The 22,229-nt window shown below is 45.0% G+C and overlaps 1 protein-coding gene across 13 annotated transcripts in view; it reads left to right on the top strand.

Moving 5' to 3' along the window:
• The first annotated feature begins 2,389 nt into the window (after positions 1 to 2,389).
• Positions 2,390 to 22,229, top strand: part of SFMBT1 (Scm like with four mbt domains 1) — a 125,618-nt gene continuing 105,778 nt past the window's right edge. For 6 of the 13 annotated variants that reach the window (XM_032322039.1, XM_032322106.1, XM_032322008.1 and 3 more), the window contains exons 1-2: positions 2,934 to 3,161; positions 13,017 to 13,089. The gene's annotated coding sequence lies outside the window, so the exon portion shown is untranslated. Of the gene's footprint in view, positions 2,477 to 2,933; positions 3,162 to 3,716; positions 4,155 to 8,566; positions 8,728 to 13,016; positions 13,090 to 22,229 lie in introns of those variants that run through there. The other 7 variants (XM_032322091.1, XM_032322048.1, XM_032322082.1 and 4 more) reach the window with 5 other exon arrangements.

The raw sequence follows: 22,229 nt of genomic DNA, 5'->3' as shown, positions 1-22,229 counted from the left end.
GGGATGGTGCAAGGGTGAAAGATTTCATGCGTGTGCGCCCACACCCACACCCACACCTACACCCGCCAGGCACAAGGCTGACTCTCAAATGGTAAGTTTTAAATCTTCCTCCACTGTAAAGATTTCTTCAGATCTTCCTCTTCCTCAGGTGTCATGAAGTAGAGGGAGGCTGGAATCAACAAGGAACCTGATTTCTGAGTTTTAAAATATTCAAATAAATTGAAAGATAGTACATGTCCCAGTTGGGAAAATGACATATTATGGGATATTCTATTTAAATTAATTCATAGGTTTAATGCAACTTCATGCAAAAACCTCAGTTTTGCTTTAGAACTAAAAATATCAGTAACAACAACTGACATTTCCTGAGCATTTACAATGTGTCTAACATCGAGCTTGTCAGGCAGGTGTTACTTTTATCCTCATTTTTTATATCCCCTAGACCTCGATGGGATAAGTAACTTGCCAAGGTAATGGGGCTGGATGGTTCTATCTTCTAGGAATTCTTAATTCTTCTAGGTTAACTAGGATGTGTATGGACACAGAAGCCGGTGTGTTTACCAAGTGATCTCTTGAATAACAGAAAACTCTGTGAATGGCAAGATAGCCCTGTTAGATGTTTGAACCTATGCTAAAGAACCAATATTTAGATCCATATAGTATCTGCTCAAAGTGAGGTCTGTGAAAAGAAATGAAGAAACAGATTGACCTGAATCAAAAGCCTACTGTAAAAATAGATTTTACTAAACAAAGGGTAGGGAAAATTTATTTAATAAATGATGATGCACAAGCAATAAAAACTGATTGGTGCTGGTGGTGAGTTAAGCCCATATTTTATTCCACACAGGAAAATAAACTTGGGATGGTTAATCATTAAAGAATTAAATATAAAATGAAATTTTAGAAAATTAGCGGAAAACAGACCATCAGATGGGTGGAAGAAAAAGCTCATTTTGTCAACATTCAAGCAATAAAATCACAAAGGACTAGAATGACAGATTGAACATTAAATAAAACAAACAAAAAAAGAAAAACAGACTGGGAAATATTTACCTCATCGATGACACAGGAATAATATTGATAATCTAAAAAATGCTTATTTGACGTTGGAGGAACTTTTAAGTCCCCAGCAGATGAAGGGATATGAACAGCCAGACAATAAATGATGAAAAAACATTCATTTTTAAAGTCATCTAAGGAAGACTAAAGTAACCTTGAACTACTGACATACTAGTAAAGTAGGAGGAGACAAAAGAGATGGTGCCCACTGCTTAGTGATGTCTATTATGCTCCTTACAGTCATCGGTGGGAGGCAGCAGAGGGAGCCGGGTGGTGCTCTGGGAAGGTCCTGTGGCACTGTGAAGCAGGACTTCTCTGCCTTCTACCTGGCAACTGCCAGGAATTTGTCCCGAGTGCAGAATTAAAGGACATATTAGCAAACAGTGGTAAAGAACCCAAATATACCACATTGGGAGACTTGAGTAAATGTAGGAGGATCCCTGCACACCTTCAGAATGAATCATGTGAATAGATGAAAATGTGAAGTGATAGTAGCAAACACAAGAGAAAAATGCGTGGCTGGTTGCAACTTTGTAAAGACATGTATATAGGTGGAGGGTTTTATGGGTTCCCTAGTATTATGGATACTTTGTACATTTTTCTTGCTCTAGCTGTCATGTTGTCTTTTAAGTGATGGTTAAAAAAATTTTTCAAATTCAGCCAGCAGCGTGACTTTGGGCAAGTTTGTCCGTGGGGTAATATTTCTCAGGGCGTTTGGCACCTCTCTTTCTTGCGGTGGGGCCTCTCCTTCCTTAAAGGAAAGAGTCATCAGCGCCCAGTCGGAGACCTCCTCCCTGGGGCCGGGGAGTCGGGGCACTCCTGGGTCTCGGCTGCAGGAGGACTCCCTTCCGGAGGCAACTTCCCATAGCAAGAGGGGAGGAGGAGGGTGTCCCACCGGCATCTGCACTCGCAAGGGAAGGGGCGAGCTGGGAGAACCTAATCGCTGGTGGGCACCTTGGGTTGCGAGGAATCCTTGCAGCCACCTTTGAACTTCCGTTCCGGCTCCGGGCCCCCGGTTCTCCTGCCCAAATTCGGCAGCCGTCTTACGCCCCCTCGCTAGGGCCCCGAGCGGCAGGGAAACTCGGATTTACAGGGCGCCTCCTGCGGTGGCCTGAAGACACCCAGTGCGCCTGGGGGCCCGAGGCTGACTTCGCAGACACTGGACACTTGGGTGCCCTTCCAGGTCTCGAAGGACGCATCAGATCCCCGACGTGGGCCAGGCGCGGGGACGCAGCCCTCTCTGGCTGCAACACGCGCCCATCTGGGCTCAGCAGCCGCTCGGTCCGTTCCTCCGCTCATGCCATCTTGCCCGAGGCGGTCACGTGCGGACGACAGCGGCGCGCTTCGCCGGGGCCCCGGCGCCGGGACCGACCCGTGGACGCCAGTCGATTCCGTGCGGCTCTGTGCACACCCCGAGGTGAGGTGCGAGAGCCCTTCACTCGTGGGTCGGGTAAGGGACAGGGCGGGCGTTGGGTCCCTGGAGCGCGTTTCCCTCTCGGGACCCGCCCGCACCCGGCCGCCTTGCCGTCGGGGGCCGGAGGCGCCGCCGCTTGCCCTGCGCCGCGGCCTCGGGGATGTCCGCGGCAAGTTGTGGCTCGGGGCACGAGGGGCGGGGGTGGCTGGCGGCGCCGAGCACCCCCTCCCCGACCCCTCACTGCCCGAACACCTCGCCTTCCGCGCGGCCCCAGCCGGTCTGGAAGACTTGCGGGCCCGCTCGGGGAGGCCCGGCCCGGGGGCTCCCGGCCCGGGGGCGCCACGCGCGCGGCGCGAGGGGCGCGGGCTGCCGGGAGGAGCGCGGATGGGGGGGGGCGCGGGCGCATGCGCCCTGCACCCGTGCCATATTGGAATGAGTCGGAGCGCGGAGCGCCGCCGCCGCCGCCGCCTCCGCCGGAGCGCGGGTGGAGGGGGGCGGGGAGAGCTGCCGGCCGCCCCGCTCCGCCGAGCCCAGCAGGAAGGAGGGCGCGAGCGGGCGAGCGCGGGTGGCGCGAGCGGAAAAAGCGCCCGCGCGGGGAAGCGAAAAGAAGGAAAGAAAGAAAGAAAACGAGCGCGAGAAGGGGAAAAGCCAGCGATCGAGCGAGGGCGCGCGCGAAAACTCCCGGCAGGTAAAAAAGCGGGGCCGCCAGCTGGGCCTTCCCGCGCGGCGGCCTGAAGGGGCGGCGGCGGCGCTGGGGCGGGGGACCGCGCGGCGTCCCCCTCGAGGGGGCCGCGCAACTTTGCCAACGAAAAACCGCCGGGAGCCGGCGGGCGGCGGGCGCGCGGGCTGAGGCGCCAACGGGCGGCGGCGGCACGTTGGGGGCGGGGGCGGGGCGGGGGGGTGCAGCGCGGCGCCCGCGCGCGGCCTCGCGCGCCCCCGCGGCCCCGCGCGCCGGCCGGGCGGGCTGCAGGAGCGCGCCTGGGCGCCTCGCCGCGGCGGCAAGCGGCGGCTGCGGCGGCCCGCGGCCCCGGGCGGGCGGCGCAGTGCGCGGCCGCCCCGGGGGCGTGAAAGGAAAGTGGCCGGGCGGCGGTACCGGCGGGCGCCCAAGTTCCCCGGCGCGCTGGGCCCGCCGCGCGCCCCTCCCGGCGCGTCCCGCGCTCCCGCCCGCCGAGCCCCCGCGGACCCGCCCCCCGGGCTCGCTCCGGGGCCGGGGCGCGAACCCGCAGCGGGGGTCGGGGGGCGCGCTGCCTGCGCGGCGGTCGGAACTTCGGAGGGCCGAGGTGGCCGCTGCGCTGTTGGAGAGCGTCTAGCGGCCGCCGCAACCGGTTGCTTCGGGCCAGCGTGGTGGAGTGCGCCGGGCCTCCCCGGAGCCGCGCGCGAGCGGGTAGTGGGCTCGCCTGGCACCCGCCGGCCGACCCCGGCCGGACCGGCTCGCTCGGGGCCCCGACTTGCGCTCGGGAGGGCCGCGACCGTTTCGATTTCTGTTCAAGTCTCGCTTTAAACCGTGAAGACGAGACGGTGGAGAGGCGAGCAGAGAGTCCTGTGAAGCAAGGCCTGCTCTGGTGGGGAGCAGAAACGCCTTGTGAGAACAGAAATAAATTCCCGCGGAAAGGATGTATGTTAAGTTTTAAGCGAGATGTCAGCTGTTCACTGGGATCGGAAACTGAGCCGCAAGGCACAGGTCACCTGCAAGTCTTGTTCTGTGCGGAGAGTTGGGTGGGACACCCCGGGCAGAGGCAAGATTTCTATTTAGTGGGGGTGATTCCCCGCGGGTCGGTCACCCAAAGCCTTGCTGGTGAATGGCCCCTAGCGATGTTTTCCTGAGTCCTACTTAGTGACATAGTTTTGAGAACCAAGTAACCATCAAAGAGATTTGAAAGGAAATAAGATGGATTTTGCCAATCCCTGCATTTACCTTTTCCTCCTGAACCACATTATAAAGATGTCACACTTGATTGCATCGCAGGAAAAATACGTGCCTGAAAATGTAATTGATCATTTGCCAACTGTCTAGAAGGGAGAAGATGAGTGTGTCTTTGTGAGTGCACTTTGGGGCCTGTTGGCCTGGTATTTTGAGGAGCGTGTTGAATCCTCCTCTGCCATGGGTAGATTCAGAGTTCATATTTGTTTATAAGGTCACAAAAGTAACGGCCCAGTGGAAACGGGAGTGGCTCAAGCTTAGGACAGTGCTGTTCTACTGTTGTCATTGACTGGCTGCCTTATCTCCGTATGGTTCTTACCCTGAAGATTTAGTTTTCCTTATTTGCAAAATCAGAGAATGAATAGCTCATCTTTCTGCATGCTTTCAGATGTCAATTTGGCAACTTTTTAAAATGAGATTAAAAAAATCACAGTTTGTATTTTGACAGGTTCTACATAAAAGTGCTCACAATAAATATACATCTTAATTAAAATACATTTGGAAAAAAAATCTTAGTTGCTACATCTAGTGTTGTTTTGTGTTTCTTGTTTGAACAAAGACATTTACAAATGTATTTCAATGTGTTTTAAAAATTATGTATGTATTTTTAATTGAGGTCTAATTTACAGTAAGAACTTACATGACCTGTATGTCCTAATAGCCACACTCAGATCAAGATGCACGGCACTTTCAGCCTCCCAAAGGGCTCCCTTTCCATTGCTCTCATTCAGCAGGCACCTCTTCCCTCCCCAAGGTGACCACTTCTGGCACCACTGGTGAATTTTTTTTTTTTTTTTTACATGACAGGGCCCTTTTAAGGGTGAGGGGCAATATTAAGCTGAAGGACAACAGGTGTGTAAACCTGGAGTTACGGTCATTTTTGCCATGACTCTAAATGCTTTTATAACAGTTTTTACACTTTTAACTACTGGAATTGTGAACTTCTTAGCCAGAAGGCTACTTGTCAGCTGAGGCAAGGCTTTGCAGATTTGGATCCATGGTTGTTGGGCATCCTTGTGGTCACAGGCCCAGTACCGATGTGTTACTTCCCATTTTTGGAATACTGGTGTATTTCCAGACAGCAGGTTTGGAGGATGGATCATGAACTTTCCCAATAAGTCAGTGTTTAAGGTGTTAGTAGATGAATCAGTTTCTTAAAGCCTAGAATTTGCTGAGAAAATTGAATGAAAATTGATTTTTTAAAGTTCAGTGAATTAAAGAATGTGGGCATAAAGCTTTAACAACCTTTTAAGTGACAGCAATTAACTTGATTTATATATGCAGAATATTTGCCTGGTTTATCAAGTCGTTAAAACTCTAGTGGTGAAAGCAAAAACAAAAAGTAACTAAAAATTATGCCAGGTGTGGTTTTTTTTTTTTTAAATTTCAACATGGTTAGGATACCTTTTTATATTGGCCCTCTAGGAAGTTGGGTTTTTTATATTCTCCACTGAAGCAAGTACTTCCAACAATTTGCTTATTCTTCCCAAATACCTTTTAATGTAGTCCTATATGTTTTCTTGTTTCTGCTCCTGAAGGGGAGGAGTTAGAAGTTGTCATTGAATTCTTGGTAATTCTTCGCAATGGCCTGTGTTTTTTACTGCAAGGACACCTATGTGATGCAGAGTTGGGAACAGTGTTAAGGCCTGTGGTAGGGATTTATGGGGGCATAGTCCGCAAAGTTCAAAGATTTTCTTTTGTGAAATGGTTTCTGCTGAATAATTCTGTTTTCTTTGATTAAGCCGGTCAGTTGATTAGCCAACAGCTAAACTGGATTTGGTTATTCTACTCCCAAGATTCACAGCACCATTAGCTAAGATAGTTATCCATCAGTTAGTTAAAATTGATGCACTAGTTTTGTGTGTGTGTGTGCACGCGCGCACATCTTTTTAGATTTCTTAACTTTTGCATTGTCAGATATTTCACTTAAAATTTATTAAATTTTGAGAGATGCAACTAAAGATGCAACATGAGAAACAAAATGCATATAAAAGGGCATTATCTCTTTTGATATTTGTTTCTTTGAAAATTTTGATTTTTCTCTTTAAAATTGCTTTTCCTGTCCATAACCTTGCTGGTTCTATAGGGTATTTTTGCTTTCACGATGGTAACTAGACTGGGCTTAGCTACAGAGTGAGGGTGTGGATGTAGACATCATTTGACTCTGAAGTCTATACTGTCTAAACTTCATTGACCTTTCCATTAAAACTTCATGTTATGTTCATATTAAATAAATGAATACAATCCAGAAAGCAGACCATTGTGTAGGCAGGTATTTTGAATGTCAAAAAAAATTTTTTTTTTAAGATTTTATTTTATTTGACAGAGAGAGATCACAAGTAGGCAGAGAGGCAGGCAGAGAGAGAGAGAGGAGGAAGCAGGCTCCCCACTGAGCAGAGAGCCCGATGCGGGACTCTCGATCCCAGGACCCTGAGATCATGACCTGAGCCGAAGGCAGCGGCTTAACCCACTGAGCCACCCAGGCGCCCCATTGAATGTCAAAATTTTTATATTAAAGATTTTCTATCTTATGATTTCCTATAACTTTGTAATTGCAGGGTAGTTTTCTTTTAGTAGATAGTATTTATTATCTAACTGGGATGTTTTGTAATTGAAAAAAATATTTCTTGTTATATATAGTTGTTAAATTGGATAAAAGTCTCTAGGGATTTTGGTTACTGGGGGAGATTTTGAACCATTAGGCTTTAGGGAGCAGGATTTTGATATGACAGTTTCTTCAAGTGGTACTAGCCCCACTGGAAAATGATTTAAAATAAAAAGGATGTGGACAGGTTCTTGCAAGTTCATATTTAAATTTTACAAAAGTGGGAGAGAGGATTAGAACAAAGACAAGTTAGTAGTAGAAAAACTATGATTTCACTGCAGAAGTTTTAACAAGTTTGAATGTAAACCTTTGCCTTTAACTCAGAGGCACCTGAAGATTTGTATCTGATTAATTTCTAGTCTCTTATCCAAGAGGATGTTTTTAACTTTATTCAGCTCTCTTAATCTTTAGATGACCACTCAAGGACATAATTAAAAAACAAAAGATGTAGTCTGTATGTTGTGCTACAAGATAATATGTTTCAAACTTTGTGGTTTCATAGTTGGTAACTTCAGAGTCAAGCATTTGGCTGTGCAGGGAGAGGCTACAAGGCGGCATTTCTCATGGTGTCCAGTGCTGCCTGCAGGTTCTGTTTTGACATTTCTCTTTAATTTAGAGATGGGTTACTTGCTACACTGATTGATTTGGGGTGGATAAGGCAGTTGAGATTACGTGTTTGGTCTGGGAGGACATTTGGAGAAGGTCTTCGGTGAGTGAGGGAAGGGAGTTTGTTGCAGTAGCAAGTGCAGGACAGTCACGTATTTGGAATGACAAGAGATGGGTGGAGAAATTGAGCTGTTATTAAAATACCTCGAGTTTTTCCTGCTGACATTCAATTTAATGTTAACCAACAAGTATTTTGATTTGAATTCCAAATTATTAATTATTTTTACCCTGAATAGTTAAAAAGAAAAAAGTTCGAGGGGGCTGCTGTGTAATATCTGCTTGGTGGTAAGACTTCCTGTGAGTTGCTGGTAGTTTTTCATTCTTTTCACGTTAATTTGCTCCCCAGATTAAGAGTGCTTTCTGGTCTCAGAGTTTTTGTTAGTGTTCTTCCTTATGGGTCATTTTTTTGTAAAACATACTTTCTCCTTGTTGAAAATAATACATAGTAATTTGGGATCATAATTTTAAGATACCATTTTAGCTCATTTTTACTTGTGTCAAAATAAATAACATTCTTGGAATGAGATGGTGACAACACAAAATCACTTAGCATGTCACCTGTCTAGAACATAGTTAACAGTGAGGAATTATACATAACATAAAATTTCACATTTTATTTTATTTATTTTTAAAAAAAATTTTATTTGAGAGAGAAAGAGAGATAGTTAGAGGTAGAGTACAAGCAGGGGAGAGGGGGAGAAGCAGGCTCCCCACTGAGCAGGGAGCCCAGTGATGCAGGGCTCGATCTTAGGAGCCCGGGATCATGACCTGAGCTGAAGGCAGATGCTTAACCGACTGAGCCACCCAGGCATCCCAAAATGTCCCATTTTAAAAATGTACAACTCAGCAGCATTAACTACATTCACAGTGTTGTTCAGTTGCCACTGCTTTCCATTTCTAGAGCGTTTTCATCTTCCCAAACTGAAATTCCAAGGCCATGGACAGTAACCCCCCCCTTTCCTTCTCCCTGCCAGCCCCTGGCAGACAGCATTGTACTTCCTGTGTTACGACTGACAACTCTGGCTGCCTCAGGGTCGTGGAGTCCTGTGTATCTGGGTTCTGGTGAGTGGCTGTTTCACCATAATGTCCTCAGGGCTTGTCTGTACCGTAGCATGTGCATCAGAATTGCCTTGTGAGGAAATACGTTTTTAAAAAGATTTTTGGCAGCAGGTGAAATAGAGGTCACAGCACCCTGTGCAGGAGGGCTCTTTTCTCTCCCTTGGAAGAGTCTAGAGGCAGCCCGCAGAGCTGTGAGAACCAGGTGCCTCTTCCTTAGATGCAGTCTTGGCACGCTTGGCTGTGGGGACGTCAGAGAGATGGAAGCGGAGTGGGCCAGCAGGCTGGGGGACGGGAGCAGGAGAGCAGGGTCGCTGCAGTCTGGAGTCTCACCTGGGTGGGGACAGAGAGACTTGTGTGTCCTGGGACTACATCTTCCCGGGTAATCACAGCTATTCATCGTGTTGGTCCGGGTCGGAGCCTCTCCCCAGAACAGTGAGCCCAGAAAGTTTGTGCTCAGATCGTCAACAAGCCTTCCGCTCTGAGCGGCGTGAGTCGGTGGTGACTCATTCGCCAGCTGTCCCGGTGAGTTGAGGTTTTGCCATATTGAACATCTCACTTCTAGTTTCGTGGAAAACTAGTGAGGGTTTAAAGAGGCTCAATAACATACATAATAATGATTTTACATAATTAATGCTTCAGATTTTAAGTTTATTGCGTTGCTTTCACTGTGCGTTTGTGTCATTCACATAGCCAGTCTCAAGACCGGGAAGGCAGGTCTGACAGAGCTGAGGATTACGAGTGGAGCAGTCAGTAGTCCCAGAATGGCCAAAGATGTGGACGTTTTTTCTTTCACTATTCTTATTTTGTAGTACCTGGCCTGTGTTCATGGAGTATGCATGGGGTGACTCTCCCGAATGCTGTCTGTTACTGGGGGAGGGCGGGTCCTTTGGGGGTACTTCTGGATCCCCACCCCGTCACTATCTTCTTGACGAGGCTGCTTTTGACTATTTTTCTTGAAACCCTTGAAAAATTGATAATGTTGTGAAGCCTGGGTTTTGTTTTTGTTTTTGTTTTTATTTTTTGGTGCCTTAACTTCTCAATTCTTAAGGAAATCAGAGTGGTTAGTTGCTGCTTAGAATTAGTAAGGTTTTTCTGAATGTGTCCATTTCTTTGGTGATTGATACTCTCCCTAGCACACTAATGAGCACCTTTTACTCCATTCTCTCCCTAGTGTGTGTCATGCTCCTGAATTGTCAGTTAAATATTGTGAAGAGACCAGTTTATATATGAGCCAGTTTGTTAATTTTTAAAATAAGCATTGGGGTTTGTAAGTAAACTGTTAGATGAGACATAATTTGTAAGTAAGCTCCCTGCCCAGTGTGGGGTTTGAACTCACAGCTCTGAGATCAGGCGACACAAGCTCTTCCAACTGACCCAGCAGCCGCCTCCATTTTGTTTCCTTTTTAAAGCTAATTTCCCAGCTCTCAAGCATGAGTTATATTTGCATTTAAAATATGCATAGTTATTATTATTTTTAATACAAGTAACATTTTACACAAATTGGAAAACAAATTTAGATCTCCTAGATGTTATCGGGGCCCTGTTTTCCTTATGGGGAGATAGAGGCTCCTGGGTGAACTGAGAGCCACTTTCAATGGCTTTTGCCAGACCCTGTTGCCTGTGTAGGCATGACAAGGGGCTGGGTAGGCCTAGCTCTGGCCTTCCCTGCTGGGATGGGTGTCCCTTCTCTGCAGTGAGTGCTGGAGGGGAGGATTGCGTGACTCCTGCTGCCTCCTTAAGGCATTACAGGGTTCTGAAGACATTGTCCCAACCCTTTACTTTGATTTTGGCTTCCTGTTAACTTGTCTGAAAGGAGCTTTTTCCAGAACACCTCTACTAGCGAAATCTTAAGTTTTGGTGTGCTGTTCTTCTGTAGCTTCCTCGAGGGGCTTCTGTATTCCCCTGTCTCATCTTGGACCTCATTTTCTCTCAGAGTTCCAGCCCCTTCAGACCTGGACCCATTGTCCAGTCTTTCACTCGCTTCCTAGCCAGTACCCTTAACCTTGCCCTGTTGTCCTTCTGCAACCTCTGCTTCGTAGACTACCACCCCCAAGCTGTCTAGCCTGTGCTCTCTCTGTTCTTGGACACAGGCTATCTCGCATTTAGGGTCCCCTCTTGAAGTGGCCCTGTGCGTGCGTGGCCCCTGGGGTCCTGTCTTGAGGAAGAGCCTTTTCTTTTTGCCTTCTGTGACTTTTTCAGACCTTCCCTTGTTTCTCTGTTTACATCTGTCTTGTGGATTCATCCGTGTTCACCTTCCCCTAGCCCTTGTGCCTTCCTAACCCTTTCTGCTAAGCCTTACATCCACATGTCTGTTGCTGTCAGGATCTCCAGTTTGGTTGCCTCACTGGGCCCTCAAAAGACACAGGTCCCTGACAACCCACAGCCCCTCGTTCTACCCTGAAGCTGCTGCTCCTTCAGCAGGCCTGTCTGCCAGGTCTCTTTCTTGATGTTCCTCTTCAGTGATGGTGTTTGTTTAGTCCCCCCCCCCCCCCCCCCCCCCCCCCCCCCCCCCCCCCCCCCCCCCGGCAGCTCTCTTATGGAACGCAGAGTCTTCTTGAATTACCAGCCTCCGACTTAGGAATATTCATGCAAATCTGACTCCTTTGCTTTGAGACATTTTTAAAGCTAAGGAACATTTTGTTCAAATGAATCTTTCTAGGAAGCGCAGTGTGTAACAGAAACACAAGTAGAGGTGTCCGGGAGAGGAAGGGAGTGAAGGGCCAGTGTCCGGTCCTGCCCTTAGCCAGCCTCCCAGTGCTGCCCTCCGCCTCCTCCTCCTCGAGGCAGGTTTGGCATCTGGCCCCTGGACTCTGTGCGTGGAGCTCCTGCAGTTACTGCCAGTACTGTCCTGAGGGCACTCTGTGTATTTGAAAATCACTTTATCTGTTTTGCACCCCACCTCTTTCCCATTGGTTTTCCTTTGGAAAGTTTTAATTGTGACTGATAAATACAAAATTAGTGCCAGTGATGAATCTTGCCAAGGAAAAGGAAAGCCACTTTGGAAAGTGAAACTGGGTATTAAAAAGAGCCAGCTCCATTAAATGCTGAAAACTTCACAAGTGCCCAAGGGCTCCTTTCAAAATTGAGTCTCTCCTGACTGTACCTTTCTGTCTTTAAAGCTGCATTTCAGTAACATGAACATTCAAGATAAGCTTAGTTTAATTTTATGTTTTTGTTTTGTCCCTTTACCAGTATAGCAGGTTTATTTAACCCATAATGTAACTAAAATACTTGCAGTGAAAAGTATAAACCTTGTTCTCTTGACTCCAAATGTTCCCCCCCCACCCCCTGCCACAATCTTCCCTGCTCTCCAGTCCATCTGACAGACTGTGGCCAGAAGAACTTTGTCAACAAACGTGACTGTATAATGTAAAACTTCCACTGCCAGTAGGATGAAGTCCAGACTCCTCTGGAAAGCAGGCAGAGCCCTCAAAGAGCTTCCCTTCAGTGACCGTCCCACTCACCTCCCTCTCTCTCGCTGACACCCTGCTCTTCATGCATCCTTTTCCCGGGAGGTCCCTTTGTCTAGAGTGTCCTTCCAGTAACACAGCACTTCCAAAATGTCAGTCTTGCATGGACCACTTTCACACTTTTTTGCCATGTTTGATTACTATAATCATTCTTGTAATATTTAACAAATTGACTTTTAAAAATTGATCTTTTTTTTAAAAAAAGATTTTATTTATTTATTTGAGAGAAAGTGCACACGGGATGGAGGGGCAAAGGGAGGGGGAGAAGCAGAGTCCTTGCTGAGCAGGGAGCCAGACCACAACCATGCGGGCTCCAGCCCCGGACTCCCGAGATCATGACCTGAGCTGAAGACAGACGCTTAAGCAACTGAGCCACGCAGGCGCCCCTAAAAATTAGACTTTTAACTTAAAAGTATTATTACATTTAGAAATGAAAAATAGTGGGGTACCTGGGTGGCTCTGTGGTTAAAGCTTCTGCCTTCGGCTCAGGTCATGATCCCGGGGTCCTGGGATCGAGCCTCGCATTGGGCTGTCTGCTCAGCGGGGAGCCTGCTTCCTCCTCTCTCTCTCTGCCTGCCTCTCTGCCTACTTGTGCTCTCTGCCTGTCAAATAAATAAATTTTAAAAAAGCTTAAAAAAAAAGAAATGAAAAATAGTGAAATATAAATAATAGTAAATCTAATCAGTTTATGAAAATACAGTTCTTCAGTAAGTTTCTCAATAAAACCCTTTCCTTGTATTTAAAAAATTTTGAAACTGTGAACCTGATGATGGATGATATTAAAGAGTTGTTGATATTTTTTCTTTTTTCTCTTTTTTTTAGGTGTACTAATGGTGTTGTGATTATATAGGAGAATGCCCTTTCTACTGGGGGACAGCAGCTGAAGAGTTTAGAGGTGAGATGTCGTCATGTCTCCAACACTTCCAGGTAGCTCTGGAAGTACATGTATATGCCCGTGTGCAGACACAGAGAAAGCTTTCAGTAGATTGTTAATCATTTTTTTAATCCAAGTAGAGAGTATTTGGAATTTTTTCTACATCTTTGAAAACTTTGATGAAAGCCTGTATTGGTTGGGGAGCATAAAAATGACTGCAACAAAGTTGGTATTCAAAAAAGTCTTTAACCCCAGCTCACGATGGGTAACAGACACACACACACACACACACACACACACATACACACACACACACAGATAAAGTTCTTTTTAAAAGATTATTAATTTTAAAGTTGGGCTACAGTTGACATTCAACATTGTATTGGTTTCAGGTGTACAGCATAATGGTTCAGTATTTGTGTATATTGGGGGACGGCCTCCGCAGTAAGTCTGGTTAACATCCGTTACCATACACAGTTAACAAAAGCCTTTTTTCTCTTGTGATAAGAACTCTTTTATTCTCTTAGCAAATACATGCTACAGTGTTACTACCTATAGTTGCCGTGCTGTATGTTAATCTCTAGGACTTAATTTTAAAACTAGAAGTTTGTGCTTTTGAAGTTCTTAATAAAATTGTATTTAACCAATACCTGTGAAGTTGCGGTTGCAGGTTTTATGTGTTAACTTTTTTCCTCCATTCCACCATAAAAATCCTACGTAATATACTTTAAAAGAAGGAGTCTTTGTAGCGCCTACATTTTCTTGTGTCCCACCAGTGGCTTGGGTGTTGCCCAGAGGGGAGTGCACTGAGGAAATCCCTGCTTGCCCTCTACAGGACTCTGATTCCGGTCTTGTGTGAGGTCTTCCTTCCTGGACTCCTCCAGGCCCGATTACCCTTTGCCCTGGGTGCTCGCTGGCATTGTACGTGCTCCACTCTTATAAATATCACAGCTATAATCATTTGTCCCGTGTTTCTCATCTCCACCAGGCTGTGAGCTCAAGGTCAGAGACCCTGTGTACAGTACCTTGCACACAACCTAGCGGAGAGTAGAGAGCGGAGCAGCTCTGGCTGATGAGGGCACAGAAGCAATATTGCCACACGGCGGTTTGTAATGTTCTTTCTCCTTGAAGATGGATTGTGTTCTAAACAAGAAGCTATTATGTTTAATCAGATTCCCTCTTGTCACTCCCAGGCTTCGAGGCTGCCAGTGACTTTCCACAGTCATTAGAATAAAATCCAAACTCCTTTTGTGGCCTATAATGCCCTTTGTGGTTTGTCCCCGTCCTCTCTGCCACTTTCCCACCACTTTCCCACAGCATAGCCTTGTGGGTTCCCTGTCCCTCCAAGCACACCACACTTGTTAGCGTTTGTTCCTTTTCACCAGAAGGGGTTCGGCTCAGGGATGAAACCTTCCTTCAACATCCTTACCTCCACTCCAGGAGCTACATTCTCGTTAGTGTTTGGTTTTCTTTGTGGCACTTATCTCTATATGAAATTACCTTATTTCAGCTCATTTTAAAATTTAAATTAAAAAATTTCAATTTATTATATATGCTTTGAAGCCATACTCTAGAGAATATGAAAATCTACTCTGAGGATGTTTTTCCTTATTGTTCCTTGTGACAGAACTGGACAATGCCCTGATGCCTTGTTCTTGTGTTTACTCTTATAAACTTCATGAAGACAGGAACTGGGTCTTTTTTTTTTTAATTAAAGTTTTAATCTTAATTCCAGTGTAGTTAACAGTGCTATATTAGTTTCAGGTGTACAATAGAATGATTCAGCACGTCCATACAACACCTGGTGCTCATCACGCATGTCCTCCTTGATGCCCATCACCTGTTTGTTTCAACCATTTTGCCCCGCCTCCCACCTCCCCTATGGTTACCATCAGTTTGTTCTCTTGAGTTAAGAGTCTGTTTCATGGTTTACCTCTCTCTTTTTCCCTTTGCTTGTTTGTTTCTTAAATTCCTCATTTGAGTGAAATCATACGGTATTTGTCTTTTTATGTCATAAAAATGACATAAAAATTGTCATTTTTATGCTCCCCAATCAATACAGGCTTTCATCAAAGTTTTCAGAGATGTAGAAAAAATTCCAAATACTCTCTACTTGGATTAAAAGAAATTTGTCAATTTCTCTGATTGACTTATTTAACTTAGCGTAATATTCTCTAGCTCTATCCATGTTGCAAATGGCAAGATTTCCTTCTTTTTGCAGCTGAATAATATTGCACTGTGTATATACACCACATCTTCTTTCTCCATTCATCTGTCGATGGACACTTGAGCTGGCTTCCATAATTTAGCTCTTGTAAATAATGCTGCAGTAACATAGGGGTGCATATATCTGTTTCTTTTCTTTCTTTCTTATTATTTTTTTTAAAGATCATATTTGTTTATTTGACAGAGAGAAAAAGAGCAGGCACAAGCAGGGAGAGTGGGAGAGGGAGGAGCAGACTCCCTGGTGAGCAGGGAGCCCGACGTGGGGCTCCATCCCAGGACTCCGGGATCATGACCTGAGCCCAAGGCAGACGTTTAACCAATGAGCCACCCAGGCGCACTGTGTGTTTCTGTTTAATTAACGTTTTTGTATTTTTTTTGGTAAATACCCACTAGGGCAATTGCTGGATTGGAGGGTAGTTTTATTTTTAACATTTTGGGGAACTTCCATGCTGTCTTCCCACAGTGGCTGCACAAGTTAGCATTCCCACCAACGGTACGAGGAGGGACTGGGTCTGTCTTAGTCAGCATGGTACGCCTGGTACTGAGAACGGAGCATGGCAAATACATATATGTTACATGGGGGTGTAAATAAACAACCAACTTGTAAATGATCTAAGGAGTAAGCCTGGACATTTTTGTATAGTATTACAGTTCAGTTCTGGATGTTCAGAAATTTTTTTATGAGGAGTCAATATTTTGTCATATTTTGCTGCTTGGTGTCTGTTTTAGTTAATCTTTTAGGTTAGCAACATTTCTTTCATTTTCATTAGCATATTAACTTACGTCATTATTTTTGCCAAGGCACCTGCACATTTATACATCCTTAAGAAACACGTTTCTGCTAGTAAAAGTCCAGGTGAAGGGCATTAGCTCCAGGCATTTGCTTCACTTCTCATGGTGGTGGGTGCAGAGACGGCTGTCAGCAGCCCCGTTCTCTGTGCGTGTGGGGTGGGGCAGCAGCGCTCGCCGTTTGGTTTGCCCGGTGTGACTGGTACAGGAGCCGCAGGCGGGGCTTCCGAATCAGACCCAGTGGATCCACTGTCCTCCCGCTGTTCATTGAGTCAGTGTTCTGGGGGTCCTGAGACCAGGGAAGGCATCCACAGAGACGGAAGAAGGTTGGACATGCTTACTTGGGCTTTGCCTGCAACCTCCCTCCCCAGTCCTGTTTGGAAATGGGGAAGTTTTGGAAATTTTGAAGCTATGGGGGGAACCCTCTAGTTTATGACTGAGTTAACTTTTGTTTGGGGTGAGTTTAGGAAATTCGGACTCTTCAGTAATACTAAAGTTCTTTGTTGGTTTAGCGATAAGACAATCTTAGATGAAACTGTTTCTCATAAAATGTGATTGGAACATAATAATAACATGAAATGTAACTGAACTTCAGTTATGGATTTATTAATATATTTGAATCATTTAAACTTTGGTTACAGCAAAGGGAAACATTTAAGAGATTTATGCATCTTGGTTGGGGAAGCAAGAGCAATTTTTTTTTAGCATTATGTCTAGAAATTGAACATTTGTGGTTTTGAAGGAGGAGGGTAGAGTGGACCTCTCTATATCTACCTTTGTTTAAATAAATTCAAATATTTGCCACAAAGAATTTAGAGATAGGTAAGAAATGTAAAATTGCTGTTAAGAGGCAACACTTTTCCTTCCACAGCTTTGATTTTGTCATAATCCTAGACTTAAATACTTACTGATTTTTTTAAAATAGGGAGATGTGTACATAGTAAAATGTTTTTGAATTGTGCAAAAGAGTGTATTCCTTAACTGAGACCCCCAGTCCCTCAGTCCCTTCTGTAGGCCACTCTTGTTAGTTTCTTTTTTTCCCCAGAAAAATTCTATTTGTATAAAAACATATAGTTCCCCACCGACTTAAAAAAACAATTGGTGGTACTCTTCATTTAAAATACTTTAGATAGGGCGTCTGGGTGGCTCAGTGGGTTAAGCCTCTGCCTTTGGCTCAGGTCATGGTCTTGGGATCCTGGGATTGAGCTCTCTGCTCAGCAGGGAGCCTGCTTTCTGCCCCCCCCCCCCCCCGCCCCCGCCTGCCTCTTTACCTGCTTGTGATTTCTCTGTCAAATAAATAAATAAATAATTCTAAAGAAAAAATTAATAGAACCTTAGCTATATCCAAGTACACAAAGCTTGGCCTCATTCTTTTAATGATTACCTAGGAGTCTATTGTATGGATGTACCTTTTTTTCTTTTCTTTTCTTTCTTTCTTTATTTCCTTTTTTTTTTTTTTTTGTAGGCTGGGGCTTGAACTCACAACCCTGAGATCAAGGGCCACATGTTCTACCTTAGTAGGTATGTGCCAGGCGCCCCCAGGATGCACCTTAATTTATTCAGTCGGTTTCCTGTTTGTATACATTTTGGGTTATTTCTAGTCTTTTAATGCTACAACAGTATTGTGGAAATTATCCCAAATAACAACTGAATGTACTTGGATTAAGATGAGCTGTCTAATACTTAAAGTTTTTTTCTGAGTTAGTGTATTTGTAGAGACCATTCTCCAACCACTTCCTGTCCCCCAAATGCAGAGAAGAAGCAAGTGGATGCAGTAGAGTCAGCGGACTTGGAGATAGAGTCGCACAGAGGCCTTCTGCCTGCCGGCCACTGTCCGCCTTCCCCTGCAGGCAGCGTCCGCAGATGCCCCAGCACCAGTGAGGCGTGGGCCAGCCTTGAAGCCCCAGCCCTGAGTGCAGCCTGCCTGTTACAAATGTAGATAATTTGTTTTGTATTTTGGTTTTGAGAAAATTGCCACACCATAGATTGACTAACAAGTTATATCACTTTCTGGATTTTTTTTTTTTTTTTTGCGTTCTTTTGCTTGTTTGGCAGATATATAGCTAAATTAAAAAAAAAATACCAGTTGATTTTTTTTTTAAGATTTTATTTATTTATTTGACAGAGGGAGCACAAGTAGGCAGAGAGAGAGAGGCAGGCGTGCACGAGTATCTGTGAGCACCAGTGTTCCTTCCTGCAGGGTCCCTGAGCCACTGAGGGTGCTGCTGGCTGTGCCTGAGCCAAGTGTGTGTTCTCTGCTGGGCCCTTCTCTCTGCTGCTTATTTTGTGTTCTAGGGAGTAATTTTGACCAGTGGAGTCAGGCAAAAGGATGTGACTTGTAGTCTTGGGCTTGTGGCAAAGAAGGTGTCATACAGTATCAGTCACTATGTCAGAAAGCAAGTTTTAAGGTTTGAGAAGGTGCTTTCAAGAAGGGGTATGAGAGGAAGTATAGAAATCAGCAGACAGTTAGGGTTAGTCAGATAAGACCACAGGACAGCCTGGCATGTTGGACCATCCAGTGTTGAAAGAGCGGGTAGAAGAAGCAGTGGCTTGAAGGCATGTTTTCACTTGAAGAATTTGGAGTGTAAGGGATTGCCTGTGGTAGTGCCTGGTACATTTATACAGGGACTCCGCTTTAATGACCTCTCAGATTCTTCCACTCCTTGTTGAGAAAGGTGCTCCTGATTGGCTGGTTTGCACACTAGGAAGAGTCAGAGGGACTGACTTGAGACAGATGGTAGGCATTGAATTTCTTTCTCTTGTGGAAGCGGCAGTACCCTTCCCTGGGGGCAGCAGTGTTATTGCTGCATTAGAAAGTTGTATTTTTTTTCTCAGTAATGAATTGGAGATATCATGATCTGATACCACAGAAATTCACTTAGCAAACGCCAGATAGCCATGAAGTGAAGCCCTGGTGCCAGGAGTTTGAGGAATGCAGAGTAGAGTGAGGTCTCTGCCCTGGAGAAGCGTCTAGTGCTGTGGTAAGACATGCCACAGAATACTCCCATGTAAGTGCTGTCAGAAAGGTACAGAATGCCTACTGTGGAAGATATTTCTACAAGGGTGTGGGGAAGGGTTATCTTGTAGGGTATTGTTTTAGGAAAGAATTTTTGTTGGACTTCAGGCAGTGAGTGATCGGTGAATACTTGTGTTGTTAGTGTAAGACTTTCTAATAAGCTAAATTATTACTGATTTTTTTTTTTTAGTGGAGAAAAGGTCTATTGTAAAATAAGAAAATACCCTGAACTTCTCCTTTGCACATCCCCTTCCAGTCCTTTACCTTTAGTGCTCCTTCCTTCTAAAGCTGTTTAAAGCTGGTGGGGTTCCTACTAGCTCTTTCTCTCTGAGAGCAGTAGAGGAAACGAGAGCTAGCTCTCATGATCCCTGGGCTGTTAACATCTGCAGCTTAGGCCCTCGGAGATCCACCTGGAGCTGCAGTGTGTAGTAGTCAGGACACGGGGATGGAAGGAAAGTTCTCGATCTCTGGCCATGAGCATGCAGCTTGGCAAGAATTAGAGTATATCCTAAGAGAGCCCCAAATTGTTCACGTTATCTGTTGAGCTCCCATATTTGCTGTTTAATTGCTGAGGGGGCTTGTTATGTTGAATGCTTACATGCAAGTCATTTGCAGTGTTGATTTATGGTTCTCTGTTTCTGTGAATCTTTAGTTTCCAATACAGATTAACCTTAAACTTTTTTTTTTTTTTTAAGATTTTATTTATTTATTTATTTCACAGACCGAGATTACAAGGAGGCAGAGAGGCAGGCAGAGAGAGGAGGAAGCAGGCTCCCTGCTGAGCAGACAGCCTGATGCAGGGCTCGATCCCAGGACCCAGGATCATGACCAGAGCCGAAGGCAGAGACTTTAACCCACTGAGCCACCCAGGCGCCCCAACCTTAAACTTTTTTTATTGTTAATTTTTAAAATAGGCTAGTTTTGGTAGAATGGTAGTAAAGGGACCATTATTATGGTTATTATTATGACATTATTATGTCAGCCTACTGGAGAAATATGGTGGGGTAGGTTGTAGAAGAAATGAAGTCCCCTTTTTTTAAAGCTCACTACTCTCCTATTCATACTTCTAAGCTGTTGTTTGAGAAGTAAATACTACCTTGGCAGTTTGCCTTTTTTTTTTTTTTTTTTTTTTTAAAGTAGGCTCCATGCCCAATGTGGAGCCCAGCATGGGGCTTGAACTCTTGACTCTGATCAAGACCTGAGCTAAGATCAAGAGTAGGATGCTTAACTGACTTAGCCACCCAGGTGCCTTGGCAATTTGCTATTTTATGTGGTGATATTTATAATGTTAATGGTCAGAAAGTTAATTTCTCATTAAGTAATTTTAATCTTCATGCTTTCTTAGAAGTGGTGAATTGCATTTGGGGGCAGAACTTTTTTCTGAAGGATTGCAAATATATCATCTCTCCAGACATCCTTTTTGGAGGTAGTCTTTCCCCCCAATAACACAGCCCAACAACAGAACAGCCAAGTCCATTTCTAAATGCTAGCAGTAATTGCTATAGAGCTCATGTACCAAAGCTGATCGTATTTCTTTTTCGGTTTTAACTAGTCTCACTTTTGTTTGTGGATGGTTCCTAACTCTTTCCCGGTCTTGTGTAGAATAGACCCCATTAGCTGGGAGGCAGATGAGTGGAGATTTTCAGGGCTGCACACCGGTGGCAGCTGTCCGCAAAGCCCAGCATTACTTTGGGGCTGGACATCCAACATAAGGTTCTTTTGACTTACCAAAGTTATCAGAATTATCAAAAAAACTTAAAAGTTTGTTCAGGACGCCCAATCTTATGGAGATAAGGAAGTAAAAATATATTTCAGAAATATTTCCATCTACCATTAAAATGTGTTCTGGTACTTGAAGAAGGACCAAGCCTCATTTATATTTGGGCTTTATTACCTTCATCCCAAAACGACGAGAAGGGGACTATCAGATTTCTTCTAGGTTTAAAATTCCTCATGGCTCTCTAGAAAATTTACATATGATAATTTTCCTCTTAGAAATATAGTTAATAGGAGCGCCTGGGTGGCTCAGTTGGTTAAGCGACTGCCTTTGGCTCAGGTCATGATCCCTGAGTCCTGGGATCAAGTCCCGCATCGGGCTCCCAGCTCCACAGGGAGTCTGCTTCTCCCTTGACCTTACCCCTCTCATGCTCGCTCGCTTTCTCTCAAATAAATAAATAAATAAAATCTTAAAAAGAAAGAAATATAGTTTTTTTTTTTTTTTAAAGATTTTATTTATTTATTTATTTTACAGAGAGAAATCACAAGTAGATGGAGAGGCAGGCGGAGAGAGAGAGAGAGAGGGAAGTAGGCTCCCTGCTGAGCAGAGAGCCTGATGCGGGGCTTGATCCCAGGACCCTGAGATCATGACCTGAGCCGAAGGCAGCGGCTTAACCCACTGAGCCACCCAGGCGCCCCGAAAGAAATATAGTTAATAAAGTAATACTTTTTCTCTAATCGGATCAGCTAAATAGAAACCAAATTTATAGGTAATGTAAGTTCTATACTTCTATATTGCTTCTTTAATATTTCTATGAAAATATTAATATTTTTATAGCCCTGATATATGTTGCACATTAGTTTTTCCCTATATTGATTATTACAGAATGTTAATTTGCAATTATTTAGTTTTCTTTGGCTAAAGCCATTATATTCTCACTGGGTAGGAGTCTTATGAAAATTTCTATTGATATGAATTCCAGCAAGATTCAGGGACTGGCCCGACTCTAAGGCCATGTAGGAGTTCAGGGTCTCTTGAGGATTTGCTCAGCGTCCTCATTGTCACCACGTGGTGCTTGCTAACATCTAGTTTCGTTTGGACTTCACTAGCCTCCTCACAGCTCCCCTTCCTTCCGCCCTTGCCCCCTCCAGTCTGCCCTTGACACGTGGAATCCTGTTTACAGGTAAGTCATAGGATGTCCGTCCTTTGCTCAGAATCTACAGCTGAACTACCATCTTTCTTGTCTCCCACAAGGCTCGCATGGCCTGGCCTCCCCACCTCTCAGACTTGGGCCCCTTTCTCTAGCATGTAAGGGGTCTCCTTCCATGTCGTTCCCTCTGCCTGGAATGCCCTTCCTGCAGATACCTGACAACTGGCTCCCTCCATTTCTTCGAGTTTTTCCAAAAATCACCT

Source organism: Mustela erminea, chromosome 1 (assembly GCF_009829155.1).
Source record: "Mustela erminea isolate mMusErm1 chromosome 1, mMusErm1.Pri, whole genome shotgun sequence".
Taxonomy (NCBI): domain Eukaryota; kingdom Metazoa; phylum Chordata; class Mammalia; order Carnivora; family Mustelidae; genus Mustela; species Mustela erminea.
This window is presented reverse-complemented; position numbering and strand designations above follow the sequence as displayed.